Below are 25,401 nucleotides of genomic sequence, written 5' to 3'. Positions count from 1 at the left end.
CACAGGCAAAGGGAAAAAGCTGGTCATATTGTCCCCCCAAAAGAAAAGCTTGGCTTCTAGGTGACTCAGGAATGTCCTAGAGATTGGCTTTATCTATTTGTATGTTTATTCCAGCTGGCATCCATGAATCACTGCTAATAGCAAAGGGTTGCATAATTGTAAGGAGGATGCTTTTGTGATGCCTCTGACCATAGAAGATACATCTATTTTGGCTTGTGTCTATGAATAGGTACCCTACTCTGACTCTCTGCGTTTGCAAACCATAGATGCTACTGAAAATAAGATATGATTGGCAGGTACAACTTGATTAGCATATACAAATTGCTGTGGCCTTTCTCCAAGCAGTCATTTGTACAAATTGTTTCCTCTGTCTCCTAGCTGAAAAGAAACAGAGCTATTAGGTAAGGTGAGACTTTAAAAGGGTCAGCACAAGGCTAATGCTCACGCCATCTCATTTCACACCCTTTTGAATGTTCAGCTTTTTCTGAACTGTGTCTTTTTCCCCTTCCTTAATAAAAAGGCCAAAACACATGGGCTTTGGGTGAAGAGGCGTTTTTTTTCCCCTGAAGAAAATCCTTGCTTTTTCTTTTTTTCACAGCTTTTTTTTTTCCTTACAGCAACTGTGCCTAAAATATTTGCTCATTGTGGTTTTTAAACAGATGAAAAATTTCTATAGCAGTTTAGATTATATATATATATTTTAAATCACATCAAAATGGGAAAAGAGGCTTGCAAGAGAAAGAAAACCTCACTTGATGAAAAGTGCTTCAGAGTGGGCTGAGATTATACCCCTCCCTCCATATTCAACCCAGGAATGGGTCTCACAACATTTTTGCACTAAGTACATTACAGCACACTCCTCTTAAGATGTTTGATAGCACCAGTCATGGAGGTTCAATCCATGAGTCAAATACACCAAATGGCTGAGGGTGGTTCCAAAGACATGCATTTCCTCCCAGACACAGGAATAATCTGGCTTTTTCACTTTGCTTTGTGCACGTTGGACCTAGAAATGGTGTTGCACCCTTCTCTGTAATCCAGAGCAGTCCAGTGTTGTTATTTTCATGGTATTGAAGGTTCCCATGGCTCCAGGAACCAAAGGCTTAAGACCTTCAGGACCTTCCTGATCTCTATAGGCGATATGAGGGTCAGCTGGAGAGTCAGTGGGTCACTGAGTCCCTTTGAGTGAGAACATCACTTCAGAAATTTTATCCTAACCAATTTAATTACAATAACAGCAGCCTGTCCAAATTTCATAGGCTTTTGAATCGATAATTAGGCATCTTAACACTGGTGATGAATATCAGGCTGAATTCTGGCTGCAACCTTAATTAAAAATATCTTGCAGCAGGATAAATAAATAATTCCCTTTTAAGTTTGAGGCCATTTTGTGCTTCAGACCCTGCTGGGCTGCAGGAGTGCTGGTGTGTGGGAGAGGCGTGATAGCTCTGCCTCAATGAGATAAGTGGTGGAGAGGCAGTGTGCATCCTCCAATGCGGTCCTCACCACAACCCTTCGTGGGCTTTGCAAACTTTCTGGCCAGAATCGTTTTGCTTTTTCTACGCTGCCTCAGAGATATTTTTTTTTTCTCTCCTTGCTTGTTCTCTGGGGGCTTAAATAAATAGAGTGTGAGTGGGCGGGTGGGTGAGAGGAGGAGGCAACTTTGGGCAGCCAAGCTGAGCATGTCACTTGGTGCAGGAGTGTTGCATGGTCATGGATGTCCAAAAAGCATGGGTTGTTCTCCAACCCCAACCCTAAACGGGAAGGAGCGGGTCACGGATTTGCTCCTGGGCTTCCTGGCCAAAACCAGTGCATATCTGGTGCCAAAATGACACATGGGCATTGTAGGTCCTCCTGAAGGGCTCTTTCTGGCCATGACATTTTTGCCAATAACCCAGCCAACAATACAAAATCATTGACAGTGTTTTGAGCTGAGAATGAGATTACTGGTGTAATGTGTAATGAAGCAGGGCACATAATACCACAGTGAGTCAGAGGTGAAGGTGTTTCAGACTTTATTTTGGAAAGCAGAGGTTTTAAAGACCACGATCAAAAATCAGCTTGGAACCAATGCACATATATCAGTTCAGATCAAGCTGAGTGATGGAGGCAAAGCAGGACCCCAAATGGAGATCCCTAAAGGAGCAGCACTGAGAAATCCAAGTTGGTGACACCATAAACAGGTTTTCCAAAATGATTTACCACATCTTGGAAAATCTCTGAAAATGGGTACCTGGTTGACAGGTCCAGACCTCACTGGAAAAACTGGAGCATTGGAAGGTAATTGGAAATATAAGGAATATGGCGATAGGGACAATAAGTGATAGAGCCCACGTGGAGATGAAGAAGGGATGTATGGCCCAAATAAACACTCAGTGTTGTCTCTTTTTCTGAAACCTGGGGAAAATGTGGGTAGTGAAATGGGAATTACTAACCTAGGGGTGAAAAGTCAGCGCTGTTTCAGATAGATAACCCATTCTTGAGTACTGAAACGCCTGAAGTGTGAGGCAGCGTGTGAGACTGAATTAAAGTCAAACACAAGGATGGAGTATGACTGGAGAACAGCAAGTAGCATCCCTGCCTGAAGGACAGAAAGAAACGATCCATGCAGCTACAGGCCTGCCAGTCTGGCCTTAGTCTCTCGTGGAGAAGCAGTCTTCAGATGGGAAGAGGTGGCAGTGTTGGGAAGAGGGACGGAGAATAGACTTCAGGAGAAGCAGCCACTCAGCCCTAGCTTTGGTCCAGCATAAGATGGGTTGAACATGAGGGGAAGATTTCCATCACACATTGCTGACAGTGCTGTCATCGGGGTGGTATGAAGCAAGTGAGTGCTGGGTGCATACTCCATCCACAGTCTGTGGTTCCAGAAACCCAGTGCCGCAGTGAAAATGGTACTTGGACGAAACATCCTCCTTCTGCATGGAAGAAGAAAAGCCACAATGACATACCATGTGCCGCAGGAAAAGGGAAGAAATCAATGTCCCAGGGACATCTTTCAGAGACAGCATCCAGATATCCTAGAAAGTCCATCTCTCCCTGTGCTACACCAGGAACCATAAGGGCCCTCCTGATCACTATGGAAAGCTCATTCCCAATCATAAAATGGTGACTGATTAATTCTGGAGCTCATGATCAAGATCCACAAAGCAGGAATTTAAATGAGGTTTTCTGAAACTGCTTGGTGCATTCTGCCCAACAGCCCCTCTTCATTAAAGCTATAATCAATGGGCAAAGATGCATCTTTTCCTGCAGCCAAGTAATGCAGTGAAGACATAGTACAGGTCCAACGTGACCAACACAACCCACAAGTTGTGATTAGGTTCCTTTTCAACCTCTGCTGGTGGGACCCATGGATCAAACACTCAAAATCTCCCAACTGCACAGGTTTTAGTCCCTGGCTCCATGAGTGTTGGACTCCAGGACAAGTATGGTTGAGAGGTGCCGAGACTGGCACTTCCTGCTCGCCCAACCCATCCCTCTGATCCCACCTGTGTGCACACCACACTTGCCATCTAGCTATAAAGCTGAGCAGATCTCTGAAGGAAGGCATTTCCCATCCCTGACATGCTGATGAATGATGGAGCATACCTGTGTGTTTTGCTGGCCATGGGATCGGTGGGAGCAGGACCTCTCCTCCCCAGCAGCAGGAGGGATTGGCAAAGGTTGGGAGCGTGCGCATCAGTGCTTTGTGCCAGGACCTAAAGGGACCAGTCTCATTTTAAGCCTTTCTTGTGGATTGAAAGTGTGTACTATTCCCCTGCAATATTTAATACCTTGCTATGGATCCTGAGGAATATCTGCCCGCTTGATCATTATAATTAATAATAACACCACGCTGCAGGGAAAAAGACTTGTCTAAATGCTTTCAATTGTTAATGACTCAGACCTTAAGGTTTAATTCATCCTATTCCTTCCTTGTTAATTAAAGGCACTCTGTCTCTCGTTGTGTCAGCCAGATGAAGAAGAGGAGATGCAGAACAGCTGTTACTGCCACGGCAGGGAGATTGCATAAAAGTTATCTCAGCCTGGGACACCTTGGGAGCAGGGATGACTGTGGACAGTAGTTTGCTTTATCTGACAGCAAAGATGGAAAGAAAATGTGCAATGTGGTGATAAACTCCCTTCCCAAGCTTCTTAAAGCCTTTTCTTTACAATGCAGAGATTATAGCTATAGCTTGATTTCTGCTCCGATTCCTTGATAGCCAGGAATTATTTATTTTGCAGCTGTCAGACTGTATTTGCCACATGTAGCACTTTTCTATTTGGTCTGTCTCAGATATCCTGGGGTTTTATACCTGAGTTTATGTTGTTTGTGGCTCTCTTAGAAATACAACAAAGCCAAAAATAATTGTGTTTATTACAACTCATTTTGAAGTTTTTCTGCCAGGCAGCAGCAGAGTTCAGGACCTAGTGGGACGCTTTCCAGGCAGAAAAAGGGTCAAGTGACAAAAATCAATACAGTTTGAAGCATAGGTCACTTATTTGCAGCAGTGCTGGATCAGATAGTAACCTCCCAGACTGAGGAAGAATCCTTCCTGGTATCCACCCAAAATAGCAAAATTAATATTCATTAGTTTATTTAGCAAGGTTAGGGTGGAAAAGAAAGTAACCTTCATTTGACAGCAACTCCCCTGCCCCCATTCAGTCTAACCTTTCATAATTTCAGTCCTCTCAACCTTGTGGTGGTTCTGTGCAGGAGCCAAGATACTGTTGAGTAATGGTAAGCTTAGTCAATCCCCTCCAGGGGATACATGTAAATAAGGAAGGTTTGGCATGGGGACAAAATGATGGCAAATCCCTTGGGCAGTGCAGAGAAAAGAAAAAAAAATCCCAATCAAATAATTTTGCTCTGTTTCAAAAAAATGGTACTTTCATGTTGGGCTGAAAATATCCTCCTGGTACTTTCATATCTCCAAAGTAGCTTGGAGATGAAAGCAGCTTTGCAGAAAGGGCTTCCGAGGAGAATTTGTAGTGGTCCTTTAGTCCTGCTTGCATTCAGGCAAAATTTGGATATTTTTTTGCTGAAGAAATTAAATTCTGCTCAGGGATTTGAACCTGCCTCCCTCTCCCCAGACCTCTGCTGCCATGTGATAACCACACCCCCTTTCCCCTTTAAAAGCAACACACCACGCCCCCCCCCCCCAACTGATTCATCCTTTGGCACTTGGAGGATAAAGAGACATTTAAAATCTCTGCACGTTTCACAAAATGCCACTTCTCCAGGGTTCCTTCCTTCCCTGAAGGAACTGCTGCTTGTAACTAACTCAAAACAGCAAGAACCAAATTTTATCAGCGGTTAATCCTGTTAGAGCAAACACGAGCTGAGGGATAAAGTGGGTTTCTCTCCTCCACCTGCCCCCGTGCCTGCCAAGTCCCAGGACGCTGCCACCTCTAAGCAACTTTTCCTCGTCTGCGATATTTTGGTGAAAAATCGGTGGTCCCCCAGCTTCAAAAGTTGCAGGACAGGCAAATGCACAGAGATTTATATTACCCAAACTACGTGTCTCTGTTTCTTTTTGATGGAGGAAACAAAACAGTGTCAGTGTTTGCGCTGGTGTGAGCTGGTCTGAGCACAGACGTCTAGGGCGCTGCTTATGGCTACAACCAGCCAGTGCCTGCAAATCTGCAGTTTGCTTTGCTTTGGGTTCATTATTCCACATAAAAACCTTTGGCTTGGAGAAGACCTTTCTTACCAAGAGTTCCACCATGATTTGATGGTACGTACCACATGTTGAGTTCATGCCAGCCTTGAAAAGCATGTTTTGAGTGAAATCTCATGAGTACAATAGTCCCATCCAAGGTCTCTCTCAGCCCAGCGTTTTTCAAATCATGTTCAAGACAAACACGTAGATCCTTGAGTCAAACAAGTGGTGAACATACCCCAGGGGAAGATCTGGAGAGAGCAAGTTCAGCACAGCTGCTGTAGTGAAACAGTAGGTGCTTGGGAAAGTCAGGGTCACACTGAAGAGCTTTTTAATTTGACCACAACTCACGAAGAAGCCCTTTCCCTGGAGGCATAGAAATCCAGGAAGACAATGAGATTTTTATTTTTTTTTCCAAGCTGCCTTTCCAGGAGGACAACCTACTTGACATCAGAGTGCCAAAAGAAAGGGGAAAAACTGAGAAAGCCTCCCCAGGCTAAACATCCTCCAGAGTTAAGGGCTGGTGGCTTTTAAAGATGACAGCAGGAGTGAGTTATCCTGTACCTAAGTGTTTGGGACACTCATGTGCGAGGGAAGGCTTTGCTTCCTGCTCATGTATGAGCTGTCTGCAGCCAAATGGGACCTCCAGCCCTTCGAGCCTCCAGTTCCACTGTCCCACTACATCCTCAGATCCACCACATCCCAACAGACAATGCTCCTTGCGGGGGCTATAACAGCGTATGTGTAGCCTGGGAGGACAGGTGGAAACCCACCTACAGCCCCAGACCCAACTGCAAGATAAAACAGCTTCTCTCTTCAAATTCATTGGTGCCTGTGCCTATAAGGCGCTGCTTGGCAATTTATGCCCTGTCAGGTATCATGCTGAGCACGCAAGTGTTTTTAGTGTGCCATGAAAGGCAGATGTTGCCATCAAACAACCCCACTAAAGCCCCCAAGACATGAGTATGCATAGTCATTATAGCGCTGGGAATGCATTTGGCACAGCTGTTGTAGTTTGCTATAGCGTGGAAAAGAGGTTGAGGGGAAAGGAGGGTTGCTTTAAGGGGCTTTGGGTGCAAGGGGAAGGTGTGCAGGACTGAAGGGATGAGCAAGGTGCATGCATGTGTGTGTGAGAGGGCTTCAGGAGGGAGATGTGGTCATCACTCGGGCATTGTAACGCAATGGGAGAGCGGATCCCATTAGCTCCTATGACAAGAAGCCACCATGGCTGCCCTCAAGCATTCCAGCCCCTTTTTCCACTGCTCTGGGAATGCCCATGACAGGACATGGGTCACCTTGCAAAATAGACAGTGCCATCCGACATGGACATCTGGGAGGGGGAAGAGGGTTGTGACACCTCTGTGAGAACTGCATGGACTCAAGCTGCTGAGAAGAACTGGGACTTGACCATTTGGTGCTGAGCTGGGCTGCCTGCCTTGGACCAAGGATAGGTGAGCTGGGATGCAACCCTGGAAATGATTCAGGTCCCATGGAGGAATGCTAGAGGTACAGAGCAGGACAGTTCAGATCCTGTGTAAGGTTGTCAGAGGAGGGAACGCTCCTGAGAAAAGGGAAAAGATTAAATTTCTTAAATGAGTTCAGTAAGCTCCAGCTTGCTTCACCACTACAGTCCCAGGCTCCCAGCAATGTGGGAATCCCCAGGGTGTGAGCTGCCAAAGAGGGAAGGACAGAAGTCTCACCACCATTATGCAATCCTCCCCAGGCCTCTTCTGCATTCAGCTCATTCTCTTTGCTGTAAATATTCCCAGGGAAAGGAAAACCATCCTTCTCTGCCCTTGCAAGAGCACAAAGCACTGCAGGGCAGGGAATCTGTCAGAGGAGCCGGGTGCTGTTGCACGTGCAGAGAGCTTGCAGCGCCTCGGGCGTGCAAAGGAGAGATGACTGTTACACATCAGTTTCAGGAATGGCTGAGCATCCCTTCCCCTTCGCTGCTCTTCTTAGGGCTGGCAGCAGCATGGGCTGGAGATGGCAATTTTTCGCAGGAAGTTCAGAGCAAGGTTTTGCTGTGGAAGCATGAAAGGTAAAAAAATCCTGGTGGAATAAATGTACTGGGCAGAGGCCAGCTTGGAAATGTCTTTGAATTATTTTATTATGGTAGCATCTAGCTACTACTAGCTGATATTCCCTAATATAACAATACTGGCATCAAGTAAGTATGATAAAACCCAGAAGCAAGTAACTTCCAAGCAAGGGTCACCCCTCATTTCATTTTATACGGCAAAACATTTCCAGGAGAAAGCCATCTTTTTTTGATTTCCATCCCCATTCCTGAAGGCAAACCACTTCAAAAAATACATTTTCAAGCAGCTTTAGCTAGGAAGCCTGACAAGCCCCCTCAGCTCCACCACATGCAGCCCCTGGCACTCAAACACCCCACGAGGTCCCAGCACTGGGTAATGAGGAGAACATACTCTGGAATCAAGCCCGGTGAAAGCAAACACGTGCTCCTTAAGTGTATTGACATGTATTATGGCAAAACTCCCATTTCTTGTGTCTCAGTCCTTTTTTCCACATTTCTGCTCCCCAGCATTACGGCCTGGAGGCAGGCAGTGGTTGCCGAGGCAGTTGTCGTTTTTTCAGCAAGATGAAAGAAGATGACCTGCTATTTTATACATGAAGATGCACATACTTGCTCAGTGGTTCAGGAAAAGAAGAGAGGTGGACAAAGATAAAAGTGGAAACAAACCCTGCCAGCAACTCAGACACCGTGACAGGAGATGGTCTCAAGCATTTCCAAGAAGCAACCAAAGGCAAGACCTAGGGAAAATGGGATCACTAGGCATTTCAGTAATCCCTGGACCTCTAGATCAGGTAGCTGGTAGGACCAGCCATTCTGGAGGGTGGTCCTCTGGTCCACCAGTCCTCTCCTAAGTTACCAGCAGTGCTGATGTACATGTTAAGTTATCTGGACATCTGCTGGTAAAATGATCCAGGAAGATTGTGACAAAATCCTCCTTCCCAATCTCCAGGCCAGATGGTGGTGACATTTGCACTGGTGTCTGTTGGCTGCTTCTCCTGCAGGGTGGAGGTGAGTGATCCAGTCTTTCTTGTGAGACATGGAGGACTACCATGGGCTTCACGCTGGATTGGTCTTGGATGCAGTTTGGTGTCCAGACTTGGGTCCCTTCCATCAAAAGGGACCTTGAGAAGTTGGACAGTGTGTGCAAGTGGGAAGAAGACTAATACATCTAGACAGCACAAAGCATGAGGAATGGTAAAGTGAACTGGGCAAATGTGTTTTAGAAGGGGCAGGACTAGGAGGTAAGGGAAAGATCAGCTTCCCAGTAGCTAAAGCGTTGTGACAAGTAGGACTGACTGAATGCTCTTGACATCCACTAAGGAAGGGCAGGAGAGAACAATAAAAAAAGGCGGGGGGTGGGGGGCGCAAAGAAGAAGAAGGGATTTTGCTAGATAGGAAGCACTAGAGGCTGGGAAAATGCTTGGAACTTGCTGTGAAACACCTGCAACAGAAGGTCTAAGGATAGGCTTCTGAACAGATGCCGTAGACCTTTCTTGCAGCTCTACAACTCTCTCGTGGTGAACACTCCCATCTTACAAGCTTCTCATATGCTCACCTGTCTTCACTAAAGTTGGTGCCATTCCTCCTGCCCCATTTCAATTCCAGCCATATGCAGTTCATATAAGCCCATGGATCATCTTGTTGGGGCATCCTTCAGACCCGTGACAGCGATTCTGCTCTCAGGATGGTGTTGGTATCCCCAGTCCTCCTCCACTTACTGGCAAAGAATTTACTGGTATCTCTGCCCCTGCCCCTGCTTTTGACTTCAGGAGGAGGCTTCCAGCTTTTCCAGGGCACTTCCAAGAGCCTCATCCTTTTAGTGACAAAACCTTTCGCATGGTGCTAGTTTTGAGCGATCATGCTGTGGAGTCAAAATTACAGGACAAATTCCACTGGCTCTCAGCTCACAGAGGAGCATCTCCATCCCAGCAGGAAACCAGAGTGAACAGATGCCTCTTTTGGGCTGTCCAGATGGCTGCCTAACTGCAAAAGGCATAAGAAGGATCATAGCCTACGGCAGCTTTCAAGTGGCCAAACTGATCTGGAGTGAGCAACGACCTTCATAAACCTGCTTAATGAAAAATACATCCTTGCAGCAGGGTGAAGAGGAGGAGGAATCTCTTTCTCTGAATCTCTTATGCCACAGATATTTCAGCTGTGCAAACATTTTGAAGTGAGACCAGCCTGCAGTTAGCTCTCGCCACTGGAAAATCCACTTTTCCACCCCAATTTTTTGCTTTCTAGGCAGCTTGCCAATGGGTACCTGGCAGCCAGCTTTTGGGGTGCTGCTCCTAATCACATTAGAGGAAAAGCACTTTCCTGGGACAGAGGAAGACATCACGAATAAAGGATAATGTGGGCTGATCTCACTAAAGGAGGTGAGCAAAAATCCCACCCAAAGTTAGGCGTGTGAAACTTGCTGCTGCAGAAATGGCATCTTTGGTATCCAAATGCTTATTAGATTGAGTAAAAAGAGGGTTCGGAGACATTCAAAGAGATGCTGGATGAATGGGACCTCTGGAAGTCATGAATCTAATCTCCTGCTCAAAGTGGAAGTGTCCCTAAAGCTGGATCATGTTGGTAAGGGCTTTGTCTGTCCCAGTCTTAAAAACCTCCAAGGATGGAGATCCCACCTGCTTTCTTTTCCAAGTCCTCCCTACATCCATAGCTCCATCTGATTGTTTCTCCCATTGGGTGAGAAGTCCTTGGAGCCTGGAGCTTTCTGTTGCTGCAGCAGTGCTGCAGAGGAGGTCTGGTCTTAGCTGGCTGCTTTGGGGTCCAGTGCTAGTGCACAGTGCAGCACAGTGTGGGTGCTGTCAACGCGTTTGGAGGTTTTGATTCAGTGTTGTGTTGTGTCATGAAATAACCCAAAAAGCATTTAATAAATACACATAAACAGAGCTTTGGGATCTCCTAAGTTGTGTGTTTAAATATTTTCCACCTCAAATATTCCTTGTTAAAAAACAGTTCCAAGTTATTTTCTCTGGAAGCTTTTGAATACAAGCTTTCTTTCATGTAAACCAGCATTTTCCATGGGAAAAATCCAAGCATTTCAGTGAGAGACGTCAAGCCATCTCCTGTGTTAAATCTCATCTGAATGGTTGATGTGCAATAAAGCACATACTCATCTGCAATGAAATGTGTGTAACTGAATTAGCTTTTGCAGAAGAGAAAGGACTGGTTAACTACACCAAAATTAAGTTAGCTTCTGTGGAGGACTCTTGATTATCACAGTGGAGGTGCAGAGTAAAGTTGCTCCCTGAGAAACATCAAATGTGTTTTTGCTGGGCTCCTAATGCAAACAGGGACAGGGCTACTGATGGTGAGCTAGGATTCTTACTACTGAAATGAATGGAGAGGCACATGAAATGGAAAAGAGAAGATTTTTACACTCCTTTTTCAGAGAGGAGGGAAGAAGCTCTGAAGTTCCGGGCTTGCCCAGCTTGCCCATTGCCAGTGAAGCTACCGGGTGAATCTTACCTGATGTGAGCAGATTCGTCCTACCGCTGCACCTGAAAGGGAGATGGAAAAACCTTAGTCTGGCCACTTCTGTTTTAAATTATGCATCCTCCATCTGCTGACTCGAGCACAGATGTGCTTACAGTAAGTGCTGCACCTCTTAAAATAACAGCCCTGATGCAGTGGAGAGGTTTTACACATCCCTGACATGCCCAGTCTAAGCTTTTTCAGCTTCTAACTCTTGATGATGTCGCTGCAGGTGAAGGTTGGATGTCACCTGAAACAAAGTGAGCGGCACAGGTTTGGCCTGCTCCAGGCACCAGCCAGGCAGGCTGAGATGCCATCATGCCAAGGAAAACTGCTCCCTCTTTCAGCCCAGTCTAGGAATTTCTACATCCTTTGCTTTGACTGCTCCAAGAGACCTTGCCTGTGTGAGGAGTGTCTACACGTGACATCTGAAAGCCTCCCTGAGGGACCAGACCCCAAGCCTGAGTCCTGTATTGACTTTAATTTTGGAAAGCTCTAACCCCTGGACCACAGCACTCCTTAGAATGGGTCTTGGCACCCTCAGGGGACCACTGCAGCCAAGCCTGGCTTGCCACCAGTTCAGAGCAGCCCCGGGTGCAGGAGCAAGCATGTTGGCCCAGCATCTCCCTGGAGCAAAGCCAGGGGCTGGTTAGATGGGGATTCACGCTGCCATGCTCGGGTCACTTCCAGACAGCGATTGCATCCCTGCCAGACATGCTCCACCACACTGAACATGTTGAATTTTCTGCCTCTTTCCTCTGACTCTAAATCAATTCTGTCAGCCCCTTAATTATTTTAATTTTTCTCCATTCTCCAAATCCCTCAAATATATTTTATATGTAGGGTACAGGCTTAAAAAAGAAAGCTGCCGCTGTGGCCTTGCCTCTGAAATATTACCAGAGAAATGTATGTATTTCATCTCTGCCTTTCATTTTTCCAGACACTTTTTGCTTTGAAAAAGCTTGAAACAGTAATAGGCTGATGGCTACACTCCAGCTCTATTGATTAACAGTGAGTGGTCAAGCTCTTCAGTGCCTCAGAATATATCCAGAAATGGGGGCAGGTGAATTACTGCATTTTCTCGCAGAGGGAAGGAGAGGGAGGAGGACCAGATCTGCAACGGGCAGTTAGAAAGACCAGCTTCCCCCATGTTCAGATCCCCTTTGGCATGAAGTTCTCATCTGGGGGAGAAGCAATGATTATTTTAGTGACTCAGCATAGCACAGGGCTAAATCATTTACAAATATTGCCATTCTAAATTGTCTCTACTTTAACAAGAGGAGAGCGGAGAAGGAAAGTGAGTGGGAACACTTTTCCCCAGTTTTATGCAAGAGGTGAGCGCTGAGAATAGAAATCTCTTCCTGGCCATTACCATCCTCACCAACAGTCTCATTAGCAGTGCATTCTAGGAGAAAAGGCAAAGGCTTCTCAAGGCAAAGGAAGCGTTGCAGGCTGCAAGGTTTGAAGAAGCCCAAGGGCTGCAAAGAGGTTGTCCTGGTGGGCAATGGAACAGAGGACCCATGGCTGTACCTTCAGCTTCCTCACAGAAGTGTTCTTCTTTACAGCCTTGGAAGCTCCTGGAAGCACTGGGCTACTCCCTATCAAGACCACAAGGTCATAGTATCATAGAATCGTGTGGTAGTTCAGGTTGGAAGAGACCTCAGGTCTCTAGTCCAACCTCCTGCCCAAAGTGGGGTTACCTGTGTGGCTGGTCCAGGTTGCTCAGGGTTTTATCTACTCTGGTCTTGAAAATGTGCAAGGTTGGAGATGGCGCAAGTTCTCTGGGCAACATATTCTACTTCTTGACTCCCCTCAAGTAACAAATGTTTCTCCTCCAACATGTAGTCTTAACTTTTCTTTTTTGACTCAAAGGAATCACTGGTGGGTACACATGCAAAGGGGTTGCCATCAAAGCTGGGCTTTTCAGAGTAGGACAGACTTGGCAATGCTGTACTTCTCTCCAAAGAAAGAGATGGGTTTGGGGTGGGATCACAGTCTCAGGACTCCTCCAAACTTGAGCCAAGGAAGATGAGCAAAGTTTGGGTGCAATTAAGAGTTGTAGACCTCATTCTCAGTTCCATCACCATGTCCCCATCCCATCCCTCCATCTCATTCATCATCTGGGAGAGGTGCAAGTTTGCATCAAACATCAGAGAATCCATTCTGTCTTCAAAAAGATGGGGGATATTTTTGGAATCATGACTTCTCCTGGGACTGGAAAGCATTTTCTTCTTACTTGAATTCAAGAGTGGTCCCAAGACTGAAGAACAGGTGAAGGCAGATGTCATGGGTGATGAAGAGCAATAGATCACTCCAGCTTGCAAGATGACTCAGTGAGAAGTCAGAAGCATTTTCAGCTTCTCTGCTGGACCTGATGCAATGGCTGGTGCTGGGGGATGTTTCTGAACTGTCTCTCAGCTGGACAGCCAGGTGAAGTTTTCGCTTGTATGTTAGGTACTGCAACACCAGCTTCCAAGGCCATTCAGGGCATTACTAAACTGCATTTCCAATTCTCATGCAGTTAATAGTAAGTGATGCTTACTTTTCTGATACATATCATAAAACTCAGATCCTGACAGGATTAATGCACTGTAAAAAGACTCAAGACCTTCAGTGAAGCAGGATACTCCTTTAACACATCAGCTTTATGAGCCCATGTGTGGCCAGTTTTGGAAGAATAAAAAATCCTTCGATGAAAAGAAGCTTAGTAAAGAAAAACAGTAATCACAACAAAATGAATAAGCAACTGTAGAAAGTAAGCTATGAAGAAAATGTTTTCATCTGCAAATATACTTAAGTCAATAGCTGGATGAGAGGTACTAATGTTAACACACATTTGAAAGCTGTGAAGGCCAGAGGAAAACAAATCTTTGGGTACAATAAACTAAGGAAGGTTACTATGATGTATATGTCCAGGCAGCTCAAACACTACAAGAAAACACAGAGGTAAAGGCATGCTTTTCTTCTTTCTACTTATCTTTTTATAGAATGAGATTTAACTTACATTATCCCAATCAAATTCAAGAGAATTTGCCAAGGGGGTTTCATCTGTTCTGCAGAGATCTAAACTATATTTTCAAGGTACTAATATTTCCCAAAGCCTTTCCACAGTAAGAACGACGCACTTTCTTGGAGAGTGGGGATCCAAGCAGCGTGACCGAGAGCAAATCAGCCTTGCAAGCTGTTCTGACCCCTATCTTGCCTTGTTCCTCCTCAATTCTGTCTTTGCACATCTTGTCCTTTTTTTTTTTTTTTCTCTTCTGCACATTTGAATTTAGTAACTATTATTTTAAGAATGGTGAAAGGGCTGTCTACTTAATCATGAGAAACTTGTAGTCTGAGTAGCTTTCCTAACAGCAAAACAGAATACTTTTGTTAATATCGATAGCTACAGACAGAAATCAATATCTGTCATAGCTCTGCATCATCTGTTATGACTCCACATCCCTCAGCAGGGCTTGTTTCCCACATGTCCTGATACCACGGTGAGATCAGAAACTTAAATACTCACCTGAGCATGGGGTAACTCTCCTCTTTTCACTTCTGTTCGTCGATTTCAACATGGATTGTTCGAAGCCCCTCGAAGCCCTTGGGGATTCCTCATGATAGACCTAGGGCTCAGATCATATTAAAACAGATTAAGGGTAAGCAATAAGTAGCAATAAACTGTAGCTGTGCAGCTTTAACATCAGCAGTCAAGAAGCATCCCAGAGTATGATTTCATTGATTTTAGTGGAATTATGTCATGCATTAATTTGAGCCAAAACCACGATATATATTTCAGTGCTCCTGAAAACCCTTTTCGAAATTATTCTCCAGTGGAGGTTCCATTAAAATAAAAAGACGCCAATTTTAACCATTGATCAGAATATATTGTAACATGTCTGAGCAGAGAGATTATGAAAGACCTCATAGAAAATTGACCTTTTGATATGTGGCAGAAAGATTGCTGGAAATAAGGGAACAATTCAACAGTTATTTGCTGACAGTACCCAGGGGCATTAAAATCACTGCATTATGGCAGGCTTGGACTGTTGCTGTTCCCTTTATATACAGCTGAGAGAGACTTGCAAAAGAAGCTCCTCTCAAGAAATAGATACAATATTTTTGCAGCCAGTGACAAGACAGCTTTGACAAATTTTAGATCAGCTCACTTGGAGGGAACAAAGGCTGCTGAAGTGAGTCAAGTTCACTCCTCAGTAGTCATGACAACACTTTCAAGAACTCACAGTTTAGGGAAGAAGTAAGGGAAATAAATACTGATGGGTGACACAAAGTGATCCATTATTGCCCGCACATTATCTCCAACCATCTGGACAGCTCTCAAGTTCAGAAACCAAGGCTTGGTGGCATCCCAGAGGCCAGGCGGGATGCGGTGGATCACAACCGATGGCAAAGCTCAGGCAAAAGTAGCATCGCTTTGCCACAGGCGGGGCAGAGGGTCCTGCCGTCAGAGCCCAGGGTGCTACAGACTCATCATGCATGTCCTTGGAAAGCAGTGGGAGAAGTTAGGACCAACTCCCTCCAGCTCTTCTCTTGGGCTGTTCTGGGGGACGTTGTGGCTCCCAGGACTGCATCAGAGCAACAAAACAGCCATCCTGAGACAAAGCCTGGGGATAGGTTTGAGCTGCTGCAGGAAGCAGCTTGAACAGAGCAGTCAGACTTCATACTGAAGAGGATGATGGGGTGTCCAGCATGCTCCGTCCTGCTGGCCCTTTGTCCAGCCACAGCGTGGTCACAAACAGTCAGAGGACAGGAATATCATAGATGGCTGCACCTACTTGCTAAATGGAAGCGTATCTTTGCAAGCACTTGCCTTGCAAGTCACATCTGCTCATTGAAAGTCTATTTCCCTTCTTTCCGTTCCCCCAGGAAGCTTGATAGTGCTTTATTAGTTTTTTTCTTTTTTTCCCTTTTTTTTTTCTTCTTCATCTTTTTGGATGTAATAGCCACCCTCCAGCTATATCTCTTCTTTGCTGCCCTTCCAGACAGCTTCTGCCACTGCTAATACCCATCTGGAAAACCAGAACCCTCACTGGACAGTAATGGGACAGTGGAAACTTCAGGATCTCAACAGCAGGGGAAAAAGGGATTAGCATAGATAGCTGCTGTGCCCAGGCTTCCTTGAAAACCCCAGATGGGCTCAACAGGGCAGGAGAAAGACTAATGTCCCCTGTGTTCTCCTGGAAATGTGTCTTATCCCAGTGAGAGGGGCAGACACAGTAAAGCCATTATTCTCTTCTGGCCAGTTTCATTAAAGAAAGAAAAGTGACAAGTGTGGGGTTGCTGGGGACCGCAGTGCAGCAATGACCTGCTCCTTAGGAGTGATGCTGAAGGCATATGTATCTGTTCTAAGAGCTTCCCTGAGAGCCTCCTCAGATAGCAAGGTACAAAGAGACCTGGCGGCTGAGCCCTGTTCCACAGAGGTAAGAGATTTCATCCTTCATGAACAAGATTCATCTGGCAGATGAAAATACAGCCATCCAGTAAGGGACTGTGCACATCCCAAGAGAGCTTGAGCTGTTTGCCCACACAGGTGTGTAGTGTACCACTACTTCTGCAATGGGCTTGCAGATGTGACACCGCCTCTGCGAGGGTGGCAAAGGGAAAGCAAAAGAGTTACCCTAGAGCATCTCAAATGCTTTGTTTTTCTTCACATTTGCACAGCCCCAGGCCACAGGACTGGCTGCTCAGCCTGCGAGCATGTGTACCCGCATCTCCTGTCCCTGGTCTCCTGCCAGGCCAGCACAGCACATTGTCCGTGCTGACCCACTGCCTTTGCATTTCCTCCAAAAAGCCATACTTGGGGTTGGATTGTGGAAGTAGGGTGGACTGCCAACCCATAAGGTAAATTCCTCCTCTACCTGTCTACCTGCATGCTACCTCCCTCTCACATCTTCTGGCAGCTCAGAGACCCAAATTGCCCAAAATCAGGAATAGGTCACAAGCACACCACCACCACATTAGTTTCCACAGAAACTTCTCATCTCTTCGGCCCTGCCTTAGTGCAGCACTGAAATCACCTTTCCTTGAGCTGGAAACTCTCCACATGTAACTGCAATTTCTGTAGACATATATTGTATTTACTATTATATCGGTCTAGGGCATGAAACTTACACTACTTCTGAAATATTTACTAACAGTGGCAAGCAAACAAAACGCGCACCTCCTGAGGGGTCAACAAGGGTGGTTGTGCATGGAGGTAACTCATCACCACACCAAAAATGAAGGGGAGGATTATTGCCTTCAGCTGTACAGGAATCTTCAGTTTCAGCAAGGACTTTCTTCCAGATAGGATCAACTTTCCAAGCTCACCCATGAACAAAAATGCAAATTTTCCATCAGACCTATGAAAAATTTTTCCGCTTCGCTCAAATGAAAGGTTTCATTTCAATTTCAGTATTTTCATAATTTACTCTTTATCATATAGAAAGAAAACATGATAAAAGTGCTCATTTGCAGTTCTGTAGGGTTTAACATAATAATATTCAGCAATAAGAAAATAGCCTATTAAAGGAAAGGCATCCTATTAAAGGAAAGGCATAGTTATAGGCATCGCAATATCTATTGACACCATAAAGGTCAAAAACCTTCAGAACCACATTGTTTTCCAAGAAGACGTGACTAATAGCTATCATGAGCAGCACTGGTGAGTATGGCCATACCATACAGGGGGAGAAGGAGGGCAAGAGCGTGCCAGTTTTAGGGCTGGTGCAGGCACAAGCACCCTCTGGGTAGCCTTCAGGTTCAGTATCCCATCCACCAGCATTTGACAGGTCTCCTAAGGACTTCCAACAGATCATCCTGATGCGTTTGAGCTGCAAATGCTTGAAGTTCAATCACTTTGTCATCATGAAAAGCTTTCACCATGTGCCCCTGGAGTACCGAGGTGCTGGTGGGATGGACTGCCCCACTTTGCAGCTCCACTGGTGGCACAGCCCTGACCTCCGGTGACCAGCAGAGGCACCTCAGCAGCCAGCTCACAAGTAGGCATCAATACGTAGACGCTCTTAAATGGAGTTTTTTTCAGCTTGAGGTATCTCCCACTCACTCACGTCTTGGTAAGCCTGAGAAAGAGACGTCCTGAAGCCCTGTGGAGCAGTTCCCCAGAGGCCAGTTTCACTAGGCTGTGCTTAAGGATGGCAAGCACTGGGGCTTCAGGAGGGATTTTGCACCCAGAGAGCTATGAGGTTGTTTTACCTGGAAAGCAGCATACCCGGCATCAGCTGAGGGTTGCCTGAGGTAACCCAGCTGTCCTCTTGCCCAAGTCTGCCATCCCTGGGAACAATCCGTGTCCTGTATGTTACACAACAGGGGGAGGAAAGTGCATTATATTTGCCTATCGGTACCATTGCCATTTGGCTGTTTGCTTGGTGCTGCACAGCACATGGAGGTGGACTGGGTCAGCTTCATGACACTGCTCATTTATTAAACACCACCTAATGAAGAAACACCTCAATTTCTTTGAAACTGGCTTTTTGAGGGCAACAAACCATTTCCCACATTATACTTTTTCACACCTCTAGTTGCCTTCCCACATGCTTAGACCACTGACAAAACTTGCAGTAAGTATTCACCCACACGCTGGTTTGCAAGAAGGGGCATTTCTGGAGCCTTGCCCTTTCTGATGCTTTTATTTAGGGAACTGGGCAAAACATTTAGAAGTGGAGCCAGCAGCCTAAAAACTGCCAAACTTCTCAGAAAATTGAAGTAGAATAAGGAAAGAGCTGCTTCTCTCTATCTGGGAGGCACAGCAATCAAAAAGACTAGCTGAAACCAGGACTTGGTTCTGGTTATGCCTTTGCTGCAGGAGGATGTGGGGATGTGGTGGTGAGTCCACAGGTTTGGTTTGCACCATGTCAAACCCCTGCACAATTGAGTCGCCCAAAGCCAAGCCCCATGTATGTGACTTCCATGCGTGGGTCTCCCTCAGCACGTTTAACTGTACGTAAAATATTTCCACCTAGAGATAGTGGTGGACAGGGAGACTTGATCCTTTTAGTCATAACTGCTGGTTTATTTCAGTTTGTTTAGAAAACGTGTAGCTGTGGTGATTAGGGACATGGTTCAGTGGTGGCCTTGGCTTGGGCTTGGGCTTGATGGTCTTAAAGGTCTTTTTCAACCTAAATGAATCTATGGTTCTATGATTCTATGATTTCATCTACCTTCATTAAATCCCCTTGCCTAGCACCTGTGGCTTCTAGCCTCAAATGTCTCCAATGCTTTTAGATACCCTTTTTTTTTGCAAATAACGTAATGGTGAGGCTCTGGGAACTCATTGCGGGGCACTTACCATGTTTCAGAAACCATGACCCACCCATAGACTGAGGATTGGAAACCAGCTCTTTAAAAAAAGATACTCCCAATCCTTGATATCCCTCCCTGCGCCCAGGGCTTTGCAAACCTCCACTTACTTTTGGCATCTGTCTCCAGATTGTGTCACTCGCCAGCTTAGTTAAGAAGCTGATTTGAATATTGTTTTATCACACTGTGCTTTGCAGACAGCATTGAGTCAGCTTAAAACCAGCGCAGTGTGTACTGGCTCCCAGTTAATTATAGTCATAAAACATAATTCACTCCAGTGAAAGGAAATACTTTGAATCCGGAGGGCTCTTTGCTGCACACGCCAGTTCTGGTGAAGGGTTTTCTTTTCTCCTGTTACCGCATGGGGCACGATGCTGGAGAGCGAGTGTTCTGATTGTGGGAGTACAAAGCACTGAAGACCCTGTCCAGACTACCCCTGGTGCATGAGTGATAGCAGCAAGGATGTTTTTCTGACAGATTTTTCCAAAGAGCATTAATACAGCCCTCGGGAAAGAAAGAAAGAAAGAAACTGAACTCTTAGTAAGTAACAGCCTGCCTCTTGCTTGGCATTTCTTTGGGGAGCACCAAGCTCCCCAGGTACCGATCCTCCCTTCAGCAGGGTCTGGCTTGGTCCCTAGAGGACTCCGCTGGGTTGGTGTTTCCTCCAATTTCAGCTCTCCAGGCAGCAAATAGTCACAGTACTAATGACCTAAAGGACGATTTGTTTTCGCAAAGGCCCGGCGCTTGCAGTGTGCCTCCCACCCAAACCACTCCTGGTGCAATTAGCTGCATCCTGGTCATTGTCCCCACCTCAGCATCACAGGAAGAGTTATCTCCATCATAGGGACTGGATCACCTCCGAAACCCATCTACTAAATCCATCTCATTAAATAAATCCATCTCATTTAAACGCCTGATGGTCCGAGAGGTGAAGGCAGAGAGGAGGGATCGGGCCCTCCTCACCGTAGATGTAGCTCCTGGACACATCCCAAGTACAGTACTCAGAGTTATTCCGGGAGCATTTGCATGTGTAAGAGTCTTTTTCCCATTGTCCAGAAGAGGTTTTCTGGCCAGAAACCAGGTCTAAGGTTTACACAAGACGTTGGGGTTGCACAGCTCAGCGTTTTCTTTCTGAGAGGTTGCCTTGGATATGTGCCCAAATGCAGAGAGGCAGCTGGGGAAGGAGCATGGCTGAGAACAAGCAGTGAAGCTGCAGCAACAGCAACCCACCTTCTCCTTCAAGCTGTCATGAGTGCTTAAAATTGGTGGGAGAAGAGCAGGCACAAGCTGGAATATCTAGTGAAGGTCCAGTGGGACCAGCCATTGCTGGTGAGCACTGGTAGGGCTAACCTTGGAGGGAGCAACTTTGTTCCTGGCAGTGCTTGAGACACCTGGGAAGGGCAAGAGGAAGGTGAAAATGCTTTGCTGATAGAATAGCACATAGCCACATCCCCTGCCCTCACCTCTTTCCCTGCTTCTCACTACTGAAAAAAAAAACCCATCTTGTCCACCTGTTTTTTAGCAAATCTGGTGTGCAATTTAGGTGCTCTCAGGTTTCTTCCCACCAGAGACACCCAAAGCAGTGGAGAAGGAGGCAAGTTGAGGATATGTTTTCATTTGTCTGGCCAGATGCTCTCCTTGACATTGCGATGGTGAACTTGATCCTGTCTAAACATTTCTCTGGGTTCCTTCCCTTGTTTTACTCCAGCACTGATCCAGGGGCAATGAGAGGGAAAGCAGCTCTCCTGGGTCTGTCTGATAGATGGATAGTGGGTAGAAATGAAAGGCTGGTCTGAACTCCTGGCCTCCTGGTTGGTTCCCTTCAAAGCACTGTCTGTGGTGAAGAATGGAGGTGCATGCCGTGGCCAGATCCAAGGTGATAACCTGATACAGCTGTGCATGCCTTGCTCCTGCCTCTAGAACCCTTCCTCCCCTCCACTCCTCATGGGTAGATTATTAATGATATGGAAAGGAAATACTCGTGTATATATATATATATACACACACACACCATCAGAGGGTGTGCAATATTACTGCCCAAATCTGACATCTCTCAAGAGTCAGGGTCCCTAGGAAAACTGAGGCACTGGCTGCGCTAGGGACATGACCCCAAATCTCAGAAAACCCTTAAGTCCCAAAGGGAAACCAACATCTGTGGCTCCATCAAGCACTGCCAGCTGGACACCCTCCTTTAGGTTTTAGTTAAGTGCTAGCCAACCAGAAGTATCACAGAATCAGAGAATCACAGCATGGTCAGGGTGGGAAAGGGAGCTCTGGAGATCACTTAGTGCAGCCCCCTGCCAGAGCACGTCCCCCTCAAGCCGGCTGTGCAGTTACATCTAGGCGAGTTTTGAATGTCTCCAGAGAAGGAGACTCCTTCTCTGGTCTTCTTCTTCCTCACTGACACATGTCTGATTCCCACAGCATCTCTTAGAGGAGACATCCTGTATCCTTGCTGAAGGCGTATCGTGGATGTCTCCGGTCAGCAGCGGGACCAGCAGGGAAACAAAAAAACTTAGAAGGAGCAATACCCATCACATTTTTTATTTTTTTCAGGCTTCCACTTCTCTTTTTTAATGTCCTATGAGGCGGTGGGAAGCTTTGCTCGAGGTTTGGGCAGAAAGGACCCCAAAGGGAAAGAAAAGTTGCCCGCAAACCTCGGAGGCACAGGTAGGTACATGCAGAAACAAACCAGGGAAAAAAAAGACAAAAATCCCCTAAAACATTTTTTTTGTTTCTCCTGCTTATTTTACTGCAGAAGATTTTGAAGTTTTCCATTTCCTGTGTGTGTTACAGGAGCAGCAGAGTTGAGACACAAGCTTTTAATGAAGTTTATGTAAATTTGGTGATGTTTATATTTAGCAAAACAGATTTAGGAGTACTAATAAAGCAGCAGTTGAGGCGTAGAAAAGAGCTGGTGAAGTTTTCCACCACTGTTATTTTTTACCTCCCTCCCACCATTCCCAATGAAAAGAGCCTGTTTCTTGTTTCCAGTTTCCCTTCAAAACAAGTGCTTTGGAAAACCTGTTTATCCCTTAGTGCTGCTGAAGCATCTTACCAAGCGGCAGTTCAGTTGCGCCACATCACCTTTCTTCTGTGAGCAACAGGGGGCAATTCAGCCCACATTTGCTTTTCCTTAAAGCAAATTAAAATTTCCCAACTCTGCTCACTGATCTTTGTTCACTAGCATAGGAGCACTGAGGCAGGCCAAAGCAAAGCCATGCTTTTTGTTATTTATAGTCAGACTGAAGCTGAAGCAGCCTTCCCTTTGGAAGAAAGGTGAGGGCTGGTGCAGATGTGCTGGGATTGGATGCAGAGAACTGCACTGTTGATGCAGGAGGAGCCTTAGCCCTAAGGATGCGAGGGAGGAGGCAGAGCTGGCACTGCCCTGTGACAGGTGGTGACTGATCCTGTGTTTGTGCTGCAAGGAGAAGAGCAAGGGCCACCAACAGCGACCTGTGACCATTATCCCTTCTAAGGCACTGCCTGTCCCCTCCAAAAGTAGCAAGTCTGTCTTCAAAGACCATGTTGGAACAAGACATAGAGAAGCAGTAAAATTCGTGGGTGCCCAGTGAGAGCAAGAATTCTGGCAGGTCTCCAAGTCTTCATCTATTGCATGGAAAGGCTGCCTAATTAACCGTGACTATTAACCTAAGAGTAGACATGAGGTGCATTGCCTCCTGTCCATCCACACAGCACTGTGACCCAGCTTCATGGTGCTGACAAGCGCTTTGGTTTTGTAAAGTGAGTGTGCTTGGGAGGGGCGGGATAAGAGGAATGAAGCAAGACCCCACAACCTGCAGTGACCTGAGGGCCAAACCAAAGCTGTCCTTCTGCATCCCAGTAACACCACTGAGGGGGTCAGAGGGACATTGCAGGGATGATGGGTTTTATCCTGCCTCTTATGTCAGCCAGCCAAGGCCTCCACAGCCACACCTGGGTCTACCTGGACATCCTCTTACAGATGGGGAAAACCAAGGAGCAGACACAGGTGACCCAGCAAGTCCTTGGAAGATGCTCGGGAGCTTCACCTCTCCTGACACCCTGACACAACCTCTTTAAAATATTTTCTGCTCACTCTGGGAGTGTTTATATTAAGACATAAGATGGATTTGGGGCTTGTTGCCATTATGCATTGCTATGGCAGTAACCTCCAATGCAACCCAGCAGTGTCAGCTCAGCATATTCCCTGCTGAGCCCCACCTCAGCAGACTCCACCCTGGATGGGGTTCCCAAGGAGGGAAGGAATTTTGAGCCAACCTGTCCTTATCACAAAAAAGCAGAAGTCCTTTGCACACGCAGGGGAGTTCACTTTGGACAGAGCTGCCAGTCGCACACACGAGCCCAATGAGATTTGCAAGCTCATGCCTATATCACTGGATGAGTGATGCTCTCTGGGATGCCTCCAGACTATTTGAGCCATTTACCTGTTCCTGTAGGTTCCCTCCCTGACCCTGAGGTCCCTCAGTGTGACCGCAAAACTGCTTTGTTTGATGAAGAAGAGCAGTCTTTGATAACAGAGATATCTAGCTTCATCAGAGGTCAACATGAAATGGAAGGTAATGCAAATTATTACAAGCTACTAGGTAAAAGGTGCTACAGAAATGCCTGGAAATTTTCCTATTTATGCCACCTTCATGCATCACATTTCATCAACAAAAGGGATAGGGTCTAAATTTAGGACTGGCATGGCCAAAGCTTAGGTTTGAGGTGGGATTTCCCCACAACCCCACTGCCCCCCAAATGAAAAAAAGCTATGTGGTTCAGGTGGCAATAACAAACCAGAAACCCCCCACATTGCTCCCTGTCCACCTTTTACGTCATTGCAAGGCCAAATCCCTGCCAGACAGATAGATAGCCAACAGATGGGTGTCTCACTTCTTGTCTCCATGATTTAGCGGGCAGCAGACACACTGCATGAGAAACCCACAGCCACTTGCCTTTATCTCAGTCTGGGTCTCAAGTTTTCCTTAGGGATCCCATCCCTACAACACAAGAAGAGTCCTGGAAAACGTGAAAAAAACCCATATATTAGCAAGTACTCATGACATTTAATTTTTTTACAGGAGCCAACCATCTGTTTTACCAACACTCACCAATGTTTTAATGCACACCAGGGAGAAAGCCTGCAGAAGTTGTTAACAAATCAATGCTGCTGAGCTAAGTATTGTACCCAAATTTTCATAGAATCATGGAACACCAGGTTGGAAGGGACTTCAAGGATCATCTGGTCCAACTTTTCTTGGCAGAAGCATGGTCTAGACAAGATGGGCCAGCAATCTGTCCAGCCGAATCTTAAAAGTGCCCAAAGTGTTGGGGAATCCACCACTTCCCTGGCGAGATTATTCCAATGGCTGGTTGTTCTCACTGCGAAAAATTTTCCTCTTGTGTCCAGTTGGAATCTCCCCAGGAGTAACTTGTACCTGTTACCCCCTGTCTTTCCCGTGTGACTCCTGGTAAAAAGGGACCCTCCATCTTCTTTGTAGCCACCCTCTAAATACCAGAACGCGGTGCTAAGGTCTCCCCTGAGCCTTCTTTTCTCAGGGCTGAACAAACCCATCTCTCAGCCTTTCCCCAGATGGCAGGCTTCCCAGTCCTTCCATCATCTTTGTGGCCCTTCCCTGGACCCCCTCCAACCTTTTAGTCTTTAATACATCTTTTTAGTATAGCGGGGACCAAAACTGAACACAGCATTCCTTCCTGGTGTGGCCTGACAAGTGCTGAGTAAGTGGGGTAGTGACTTCTTTATCCCTGCTGGTTTTTTTCTTTTTTTGGCTGCAGGGCTCTGACATGAGGAGCAAGGACACGTGATCCACTGAGATCCATTAGTTAGGCAGGCATGCTGATCAGGGAGTTTTAGTTTTGGCAGGGCTTTGGGTCATGCCATAGCTGTTGGGGGCAGCTCCTCCTAGGGAGGACTTCAGAGAC

The sequence above is a fragment of the Falco peregrinus genome, chromosome 2, assembly GCF_023634155.1.
Source record: "Falco peregrinus isolate bFalPer1 chromosome 2, bFalPer1.pri, whole genome shotgun sequence".
NCBI lineage: Eukaryota > Metazoa > Chordata > Aves > Falconiformes > Falconidae > Falco > Falco peregrinus.
Note: the sequence above shows the minus strand (reverse complement) of the source record.